This window comes from Carya illinoinensis, chromosome 4 (assembly GCF_018687715.1).
Source record: "Carya illinoinensis cultivar Pawnee chromosome 4, C.illinoinensisPawnee_v1, whole genome shotgun sequence".
Classification (NCBI taxonomy): Eukaryota; Viridiplantae; Streptophyta; class Magnoliopsida; order Fagales; family Juglandaceae; genus Carya; species Carya illinoinensis.
Window position 1 is genome coordinate 44,265,300 of NC_056755.1, and position 11,308 is coordinate 44,276,607.

The window sequence follows — 11,308 nt, forward strand, 5'->3', positions numbered from 1 at the left end:
CTCCCTTTATAAACCTCTTCCTTTCCAAAATCTAACACTTCCCCTGTTTCTGTCCACAAGACCATCTCCAAACTCAGCAACAAAACCCTAATTTTCTTGTTTGTGCCACCACTCTCCTCTTCCTCTCTCTTTGCAAAAAAATTAAATTCAGGTTAGGTCTAAAGAAGCTGACTGGTAGCACAACTTGTGCCACCACCCTCAGTTTCTTTAACTCAATTTCTGGTTTAAAGTCATAGGAGGCCCACTGCTGCCACTCTACAAGCCTTCTCCTCGAGTTTTATTGCCAAATTATTGGAAGTAAACATCTTATCAAAAAGAAAAATTATTGGAGAAAAATCTATGGAAGTAACAGCCACTCTAGTAAAGGTTCAATCCAGAGTTTCTTCTTTGCCACCCCTTTGCAGCCTTGTTCTTTCAAGTTTCCTTCACCATTATCCATAGAAATAGGTTTCCCAAAACCCAGGTAAGAAAATTGTAAGAAAAAGTCCTTCCAGATTCCCTATTATGTGGCAGGTACAAATACTATTTTTCCCTTGTTTTGGCTTTCCAGGTTTAAAACTACATGATTACCATTCTCTTTGCTTTACCCTATCTTACAACAAATCTAACTGAGCATCCTTAAAAATTTACAGACTCCCTTTGATGCAACTCCACCTATATGATTATAGCTCTCATTGAGTGCTGCTGTCCATGCATTTACAGCACCAAAGGGAACCCAAAAAAGATTGTTAACTGCTGCCATCAGTGTGTCACCCACTTCACAGCTCCCTGTCCTGGATTTTTATCATTCAAAATCATTGGAAAAGTTCCTTAATGGCTGATGCAAATTCAAGGTAAAAATGAAACACCCAAAAACCACTCCATGTTCTTTGTATTGGAAAAATTTTGTTCACTTGTATCTATGTAAGGCCATCTATGTATCTTTATGAATCCTTGTTGGATTACAATGGTATTGTTTGTGGATATTACGCTCCATGCAAGATTCATGCCAAGGATGTCATGATATGATAGCCATGCATACAAATATTGCTATGTCACAATTAATGCTGTGCCATGCATATGCATATTCAACTTCGAATGTCCCAGGTGATGACGTGGATGTTTTGAGGAAGCGAGCCGGGTATAGACCAAGTTTTGCGAGTTAACTAAACATCTTCATGTTATGCTTCATAATTTAGTAGCATTCTTAACTCTATGGGAAGGGGGTGTTACACTAAGCTTCTAATCCTCCCTCTTTGTGTAAAGCAAGTCTTAATTTACACTGTCCTAAAAATTATTTGCACCCAAAGGAGGTACCTTAGACCTAGAGAGAGCATACCACCAATACCAAGGCCTCAACCACTTGAGCCAACCCCTAAGGGTTCCAAAGAACATTAGAAGTACCCATTGACAATCTTAGTTAGCCCGACTCATAAAGAAAGAAAACCTAATACAGCAAGAGAAGAACTGCAACACATTAACATATGTTACCTGGATATAAAAACATCTTATAAAAAAAACGTCCGAGGTTGTTGAAAAAGCAGTGGTTCTACACAACACTACACCTAGAGGGGGGGTGAATAGGTGTAATCTAATTTTTATGGCCTTTTGAAAATTAATCAAACAAGCAGATAATAAATGAAACAAATAACACAAATAATCAACACATGATTTTGTTCACGGAGTGGAAACTCATTTGAACTTCAAAATCTAAAACCACTCCGGGTGTAAGACACCACCTCAAATCCACTATAGAAACTTTAGTTTGTTACAACCAATTTAGAACACTCACAAAACCTTTGTAGTAGCTAAACTTGGCTTGCAACACCACGAGTGACCCACTCGATCTCTACACGCATGTAGTGTCGGAACTCCGACCTTCCTATAGCTTCCCACGAGAACCTCTCGATCTCTGCATCAACGGCAGCTCCGGACTCTTCCGGCCAACAGCAATGTCCACTTCAATGGACTCAAATAAGAGTTGATTTTGAATGTGTTATGATGGAGAAATATTTTTCCAAGAGAGAATCAACCAAATGGGGGAGAGGTTGCTCTAAGAAGTTCTTGGAGGCCCTTAGGGTTTTTGCTCTGATTCTCCACACATAGAACAGAAGCTAACATGTTCTATTTATAGTTCCCATCAAATGAGGCGTTCAAAACCCTACATTGTAAGTGATCTGGAACATTGGCTCGAGCGAAGGTTGAGCGCCGAAATCTGCCTGAGTTCGCTCAAGCGCCATGTCGAGCGAGTATCGAGCGGTCGACTCTGCCTGAGTTCGCTCGAGCTCAGTGTCGAGCGAGGGTCGAGCGACACACTCTGCCTGGGTTCGCTTGAGCTCAGTGTCGAGCGAGGGTCGAGCGGTTGAATTTGCCTGAGTTCGCTCGAGCTGTATGTCGAGCGATGGTCGAGCGGTTGAATCTGCCTGAGTTCGCTCGAGCCGTATGTCGAGCGATGGTCGAGCTGTTGAATCTGCCTGAGTTCGCTCGAGCGCTCTGTCGAGCGAGGGTCGAGCGAAGTCGCTTCTTTTGACCAATAATGAGCACACTTCAAGCCCACTTCAATCCTTCCGCAACAACACTTGTTACAACACCATTTTACACAGGTTTTCACAAGAATATGCCAACACGCTCATTTTTCCCTCAACAATCTCCCTCTTTGGCATTTCTGTGACAAAACCTCTAACCTATACATATGACCTAATCCTAGCACACCCAATTAGATCCATATTCTTGAACATGTTGAAAAATTTCTGCACACGCTTAGCAAACGGTTAAACATACCCATTCACATATGCACAAAAACGTATTTGCAATTCTCAAATCATAATTCATGTCAAGTACAGGTTTTAGAAGAGAAATATTCCATTAAACAACAAATCATAGATTGAGTTCAAGAAACATTAGTCAAACAATCAGCAGCTAACAAGAGATATAAATCAACAGGCATAACCAAAAGCTGTTGTTCCCCCAAAACAAAAAAAATGTGTTAGTACAAGTAACACTCCCCCTGAGTTAATACTGTACTACTCCCCCTCAACAATATCTCCCCCTCAACAATCAATCTCCCCCTTTTTGTCACAAGAGGCCAAGGGTCTCAATCATCACCATCGGTATCCTCATCATCCTCATTGAGCTGCCTCTCGATGTCATTGAAGCGCTGAGTCACAAGTTGTTGCAGGTTGTCAACTTTCACCTCAAGGCTGTCGAACCGGGCGTCAAGTCGAGCTAGATACCCAAGTACCTGCTGAAGACTGGGCTCCAACGAACCGGGGGCTGAGGAAGATGGCTGAGAGCTGGATGGGGCCGAGGTAGACGGCTGAGAACTAGATGGTCGAGAGCTCGAAGGCTGAGAGGAGGGAGCGGGAGGGTGCTCAACACGGATAGGCTGTGGAGTTGTGTGAGCACGACTCAACTGGACCGTCCTACGACCAATAGGAGCCTTAAGGGCAATTCTCGGCTCCTGAGGATGGAAAGCAACAGATTGGGAGAGAGCTATTCGGGTGATTAAACACGGTAAGGGCAAACCAGTCCGTGTTTCGGAGGACCGATACGCCTCAACAATAACCCGACACAAAAGACTTCCTAGATCAATGGAGACACCATTGATCAAGGCATACAGCAGACGGGCACGGTCAAGACCCACATCACTATTATGACCAGTAGGATCTAAGTTCGTAAGAACAATCCTACTAAGAATGAGGTGATCGGGGGTAAAACGAGCAGTTGAAATAGGGGTTGTCCCTTCCCAACTACTAGGTCGGCCACAAAGACAAGTAGCAATGACTTGTGGACTTGGAGGAGATGTCTGTGAGTAGGGAAACTCAGGATAGAGCTCACGAGGGGCATTTAGCAGAGTCGCTATCATGCCCGGAGTGACTCGGAAAACAACATTCCTGAGACTGACTTCAAATGAGTCATTAACAGATATGTCATGAATATTGGAGTAAAACTCCCTAACCAACTCCACAGAAGGAGTGGGATGACCAGTGGTCAATGCCTGCCACTGACGAGACTCAAAAATACGGGGAATTATAGTCTCGGTAAGCTCACCTAATGTCACTTCACGCTCGACTATGGGAGTACGATGCGAGAAGTTCTGAGAGTATAACTCTTGGGCTCGGGCACTATGGAATTGGGCTTGAACGGGTGCAGGAGGGTTTTGGCGAGGACGAACACGTCGAGACATGGTGTCGGCTGTAGACAGAGTCAAAGACGTTAGATAAGGCTAAGGCAATGCAAAGACGTGATGGATGCATGCATGCTGACGCAACAATGCCAACTAACAATGCAAGACTCGGTGCATGCCCGATGTCACTCCTCATTTTTCAAAACAATAACAAATGCCTAGGTCAAAGTGTCCCATATGCATGCTAATGCCTACTCATGTGAAAGACCAACATGCATGCTAATGCCAACCACATTCATGACACATATGCAATGACAACTCAAGCCATTTACAAGCTAATGCCAACCCATTTGCATGACTCTTATGCAATGACAATGCCAAGCCATTTACAAGCCAATTCCAACCCATTGGCAAGCGAAAGCCAAACCTCATGCATGACCCATGTGCAAACCAATGCCAATTCTAAACCAAAACACCTTCAAAACATAATGCAATCCTAGTTAAACGATGTCTCAAACCTAGGATAGACATGAAATAGATATGGGAGCAATGCTATGCCAATGCATGATGAAAAACCAAAAACACACTTCATTGAGGCATTTTATCGAACACTTGGAGTGCATCCAAGTGAGAAACTCGGGTATAGACCCATGGGAGTTTCAAAAACCTCCTAAATACAACCAATCCAACAATGGCTATACAATAGCCTCAATAAAACAAGATAAAAGAAAAACAATCGAAGAAAGACCCTCAAACACCCAATCCGAAACCCAAATGCATAACAACACACGGAAAAACCCTAAAATAAAAGCATCAAATCACGAAAATACAAGAGAGAAAAGGATTTACCTTGGTTTGAAGATGATTTCGGAAGAAAAACACTTGTTTAAACGAAGAAATTTGAGAAAAAGGAGGAAGAAAATCGCACGGAGGGGAGAAAACGCACGAAACAGGGAAGTCTGCTCGAGCGGCTCGAGCGGCGCTCGAGTTTTATATCAGTCGTTCGCTCGAGCGAACTTAAAACCCTCGAGCGGCTGTCGAGCGGGTTTCGCTCGAGCGGGGTCGAGCGAGACCTCCAGAAAAACACATTTTGCCCAGTTTTGAAGCATACAACACTCACATGACTTGGACAAATACTGGGAATGTCAATTTTCACACCAAGAGTACTTATCAAATGTAGAGAAGCATCATATTCCCATAAAACACGCAATTTAAAACAAAGTATCACAAGTAATATAGACGTGCGTGTTTAAAGCGGTCCTTACTCAATCAAGAAATTTCAACCGTAAGGCGTGTGTGGGGCTGGGCTGAACATGAAACCATAGGTGCTTGGGAAGCTCATTCAAGACACAAAAAGTCAAACCTAATGCTGCTAGGACCTGAATCTTTCTGTTTAAATACTTGTCTCAGTATGTTCAAGAAAACAGAAAACTTATTCTGTTTTTCACCCTCCTTTTTTTTTTTTTTTTTTTTTTTTTTTTTTTTTTTATTTCAACTTCACTTTTTCTTTTCCTTTTGAGATACATATTTTTGCACAAATGAACCATGATGAGGTCATCTAGCCCGTGGTCAATTCTGTATGAAGATAGAGCTTCCTACCACTTTTGATTGCCTCCCCAATAAACTCACAAGTGGTGAAATGTCAATTGACCGAGTTTGGAGTGAAGTGTGTGATGCCAGTCACAGATTACACGAGATACTCATGTTCCAAATCTTTGTAAAATATAGAAGTATGATACAAATCTCAAAAGACACATGCACTTAGATTTTAGAATTAACAACCCCACTATCATATAGCCCAATCATGAAGTGCATGTAGGGGCAGCAAACAACGACAAAGAAACTAGACAACAACAAAAAAACAAACAACAACAAAATAAAACAAAAATGCATGTAATGTATGCAATGCATGTAATGCATACCTGTCAGTCTACAGCACCAAAACCATGTGTGGCTCGCGTCTTTCCCTTTTGGATGATCCACCTTGGTATCCATTTTCTTGAGAAGGGCTTTTCAATTCTCTTGGTGTGCCTCTTAAGCTCAAAACAGTTTGGTCGGATGTGACCAATCTTACCACAATGATGACACACAGGGCTTGCTTTGTGAGCTCTTTGTCTCAAGAAGGTTGAGACATTCTTAGAGTCATTCATGTAATTCTTACCCCTTCCAGAAGGATAAGCAGTTCTACTATTAACAAATGCAGGAGCATGCACAAAGTGACTCATTAATTTAAAACAGTTTGGTCTAATATGGCCTAGCTTCCCACAATGATGACATATGGGGCTCATGTTGCGAGCTCCTTGTCTTTTGGGAGGAGGAACAGACTTTTGCACTTGCACAGGCTTCTTACCCTTTTCAGATGGATGAGCCTTCCTTTTCTCAGTCATTTCAGGAACAAACACTGTGGTTCTCACATTTTTACCGAAGGCTTTTGAGCTTGAAGGAGCATCAGGATTCTCTTCAAAATAGCCTAAGCCACTTTTATCACTAGAGGACTTTCCTAAACTTAGGATTTTGTCAAGCTGGTTTGTCCCAATGGAGAATTTCTGCAACTTAGTATTTAACAAAGTTAGCTCATTTTCATGAGTTGTTACTTTATCTTCCAAAGTCACATTCCTCTTTTGCAACTCATCTGTTAGACCAATGGCTTCTCTTAGTTTGCCCTGAAGTCCTTCATTTTCTCTTTTGCACAAATCTATTTCCTCAATATGTGCTTTATTGAGTTTCCTCAATTTTACACATTCCTTATACAACTTCTCATAGATTTCCTGCAAGTCATCTTCATCCCCGGATTCATTTTCAGAAACACTCTCAATTTCAACCACAGATTCACTGTTATGACTTTTTCCTGCAACAGAGGAAGTGAAAGCCATGTAGTTGAAATTTTTCTTCCTGGGAGAACTCTCTTGTGAGTCACTTGACTCAGACTCACTTTCAGTCAATGAAGCAGCATTAGCTTTCTCTTTGGCCTTTTTGTAATTCGCACACTCAAGTCGAATGTGACCAAAACCATGACATTCATGGCACTGAATATTGTCATTGACAGCTCTAGTTTCTCGCTTATACCTCCCTTCTCGGTTCTCTGAACTAGAACCTCCATTGATACCCTTGAACCTTCTCTTCTCTTGTCTTGGGTTTTTCTGGGCAAACATCTTCCTGAATTTTTTAGCATAAAATGCTATCTCCTTGTCACTCATGGCAAGTTCGTCAGAAGATTCACCAGACTCTTCTCTAATAGCTTTGAGGGCTATGGACTTGTTTTTCTTATCCATAGGAAGAGTATGTTCATAGGTTTGTAAGGAACCCACCAACTCTTCAATTCTCATGTTGTCCAAGTCTTTGCTTTCTTCTATAGCAGTGACTTTGGGACGAAACCTCTCAGGAAGAGATCTAAGGACTTTTCTCACAATTCTGTCCTCAGGAATTCTATCCCCTAAATTAAAACGAGAATTGACAATATCATTAAGTTTGCTATAGAAGCCATCAAAAGTTTCATCATCCTTCATCCTAAGTTCTTCAAAGTTGGTGGTCAGCATTTGAAGTTTAGAATTTTTTACAGCCTTGGTACCTTCATGGGTAACCTCAAGAATGTCCCATGCCTCTTTGCAATTTTCACACATGGAGATTCTCTTGAACTCCTCCTGGGACACGGCCATGAATATCGCATTCAGGCCTCTGCTGTTCCAACTACACTCGTTGACTTCATCCCTAGAGTAATTTTCCACACCCTTAGGGGTTTCGACTCCCTCAATGAATACAACCGGTTGTTTCCATCCCTTTGTTACAGAGGTCCACACTCGTTCATCCACAGACTTAAGGAAAGCTCTCATTCGAACCTTCCAATACGCATAGTTACTTCCATCAAAAAATGGTGGAGATGTGAGTGATTGAGACCTATCCATTTAAACCACTACAGCAGGATCACACTCAGGAACTAAATCCTAGCGGAGTGAACCCGCTCTGATACCAATTGAAAAAGCAGTGGTTCTACACAACACTACACCTAGAGGGGGGGTGAATAGGTGTAATCTAATTTTTATGGCCTTTTGAAAATTAATCAAACAAGCAGATAATAAATGAAACAAATAACACAAATAATCAACACATGATTTTGTTCACGGAGTGGAAACTCATTTGAACTTCAAAATCTAAAACCACTCCGGGTGTAAGACACCACCTCAAATCCACTATAGAAACTTTAGTTTGTTACAACCAATTTAGAACACTCACAAAACCTTTGTAGTAGCTAAACTTGGCTTGCAACACCACGAGTGACCCACTCGATCTCTACACGCATGTAGTGTCGGAACTCCGACCTTCCTATAGCTTCCCACGAGAACCTCTCGATCTCTGCATCAACGGCAGCTCCGGACTCTTCCGGCCAACAGCAATGTCCACTTCAATGGACTCAAATAAGAGTTGATTTTGAATGTGTTATGATGGAGAAATATTTTTCCAAGAGAGAATCAACCAAATGGGGGAGAGGTTGCTCTAAGAAGTTCTTGGAGGCCCTTAGGGTTTTTGCTCTGATTCTCCACACATAGAACAGAAGCTAACATGTTCTATTTATAGTTCCCATCAAATGAGGCGTTCAAAACCCTACATTGTAAGTGATCTGGAACATTGGCTCGAGCGAAGGTTGAGCGCCGAAATCTGCCTGAGTTCGCTCAAGCGCCATGTCGAGCGAGTATCGAGCGGTCGACTCTGCCTGAGTTCGCTCGAGCTCAGTGTCGAGCGAGGGTCGAGCGACACACTCTGCCTGGGTTCGCTTGAGCTCAGTGTCGAGCGAGGGTCGAGCGGTTGAATCTGCCTGAGTTCGCTCGAGCTGTATGTCGAGCGATGGTCGAGCGGTTGAATCTGCCTGAGTTCGCTCGAGCCGTATGTCGAGCGATGGTCGAGCTGTTGAATCTGCCTGAGTTCGCTCGAGCGCTCTGTCGAGCGAGGGTCGAGCGAAGTCGCTTCTTTTGACCAATAATGAGCACACTTCAAGCCCACTTCAATCCTTCCGCAACAACACTTGTTACAACACCATTTTACACAGGTTTTCACAAGAATATGCCAACACGCTCATTTTTCCCTCAACAGTTGTCATTCAGGAAAAAATGCAGATAACTTTTCTCACCTCAAAACGTTCATTGCATGTTTGAAGACGAGAGAATAACTTCTCAGCAAATCCCTGCAAGTGAATAGAAATGTAAAATCTTGTTCTATCCACATGGGAAATATTAGAAGTAATTGGACAGAAGATAATGAAAAAACATAAGAAACTGTGCATCCCTAAGATGGCTAAGAGGTGAATAATAATAAAATGAGGTCGTTTTTTCTGATGATAAGCGTTGCTGTCTTTTCATGCTACGAATTGCACGCTGTATTTTCGCTTGCTTTTTCTTCTTGCTCGAAACTGTTCCTTTATGGTGTGCCTATAGTCAATACAAGATACCCATGAAGTGTTGTATTCTTAAAAGAATTTTTAAATTTTTACAAATGACTTCTCAAAATATCTACTGCCTTAAACGCAATAAAAAAAATATGTACTTCATTACCCAACAGTTGTCCCTGCAGTAGGAGGTAATTTTCTTGGGCGGGAGTAGAATTGTAAATTCCATCCCATAGTACTCCTAAAATATATTGGGGTAATCTGAATTGTTGTGTGAACAACCTAGTGAAATCTACAACCAACCTTATAAACAGCCTCTTTACAAAGTACAGCTCGAGTGACTTGAGGACTCAAGTCATCTTCACTGCTCGAAGCATCACTATCATCGTCATCTTGAATCTTCTCATAATCAAGGAGAAATGATAGAGCAGCAATCATGATCCTAAGTAATTCAAATGCAGGTTGTGATTTTCAAATGTTCAAAGATTATAAATTACCCATGATTACCAACAAAAAAACAATACTCATATACCTTAATGAAGAATGAAAACATGCAGTACAAATTGCATCTGCAGTTCTATCATCGAACCAAACTCTTCTTCGGTGAAGCTCACATAGGGTGATAAACGATCTCTTGGCTTTTGCTTCATCCTCTTGCTATCAAAATATTTACAAAATATAAAAATCAATTATCACTCCGACGAAGCTTTGCTCATTGATTAGGCAAAAAAATTACTAATACAAACCTGAAGCAGTGAAAACAAGATATTTTGAAGCGGACGATTCTTAACCTCGTTCTTATGCTTCTAATTCATTCGCCTGATGCTATGAACAACATGAGAGAACGCCAATTTTCTTAAAGCCCTATCGCCCATAATCTGTAGCTCCATGAACAAAGCTAGGGTGTCCCCAATATCAACCATCTAAAGTAAAACAACAAAATATGCCAAATTCAATATGAAAAAGCTCCGTATAAAATAAAAATCACATCAATTTTTATTTTTTCTTTGTGAGATTTAGCGATATTACCTTCCTATTAGCAAGGAGAATGAGCGATTGAACGATATGACATCTCAAACTCGAGGGCAGCGAACACGCGGAGGAGGCTAGGAAATGGGAGAGTTGCTTGGGGAAGTCGGCAAGGTGATGAGGATAAAAAGGTGTGACATGGGCGAAGAGCATGGCCCTATCGCCGAGGTCTTTGGCTACGGTGGGGTCGGTGGTGATGCCGGTGATGGAGGTGAAGCTAAGCGCAGCTTGTTGCTGGAAGAGCTCCAAGTAGGATTTGAATTGGTTGTAGACGAGGACCAACTCTAACTCGTACCCTTCTAGGTCGGACTTCATCTTGGATTGAAGCGTCGGAAGGCTAAGCTTATCGGAACTACGTCCCAATGCTGAGAGTGGCTCAGGAGAAACACCAGGCCGCTGAGAACCCATGAGATGTTGGTTTTGCGATTGAGAAAAGTTAATAGGCTTGGGTTTTTGGGGGCTTTAAAGTGAAGAAAGAAAAGCCCTAGAAAGGAGGCTCAAAGCCTCAAACCCTACTCAAAGCTAAAATAAAATAAAAGTTAGATACAACGAAAATACAAGATAGGATCTTATTGATAAAATTATAAATTTTAAACGTATATTAATAATTTAAACATATAAATTATAAAAAACTAGCAATATAAAATCCAGAAATTATTTCTACGTTTTATAATTAACCCACAATGTGACACCCCAGATGAGAATGAGGAAGACCCAAAAATTACCATCTTTATCCAAAAGTAAATCCCACATTTGAACCTTCCATCTACCCTAAAAACGAGGTACAGATCCAAGTG

At 41.6% G+C, this 11,308-nt stretch overlaps 1 pseudogene; it reads right to left on the bottom strand.

The window, feature by feature from the left end:
- Positions 1–596: 596 nt before the first annotated feature.
- LOC122306557 lies at positions 597–10,919 on the bottom strand (annotated as a pseudogene).
- Positions 10,920–11,308: the final 389 nt, after the last annotated feature.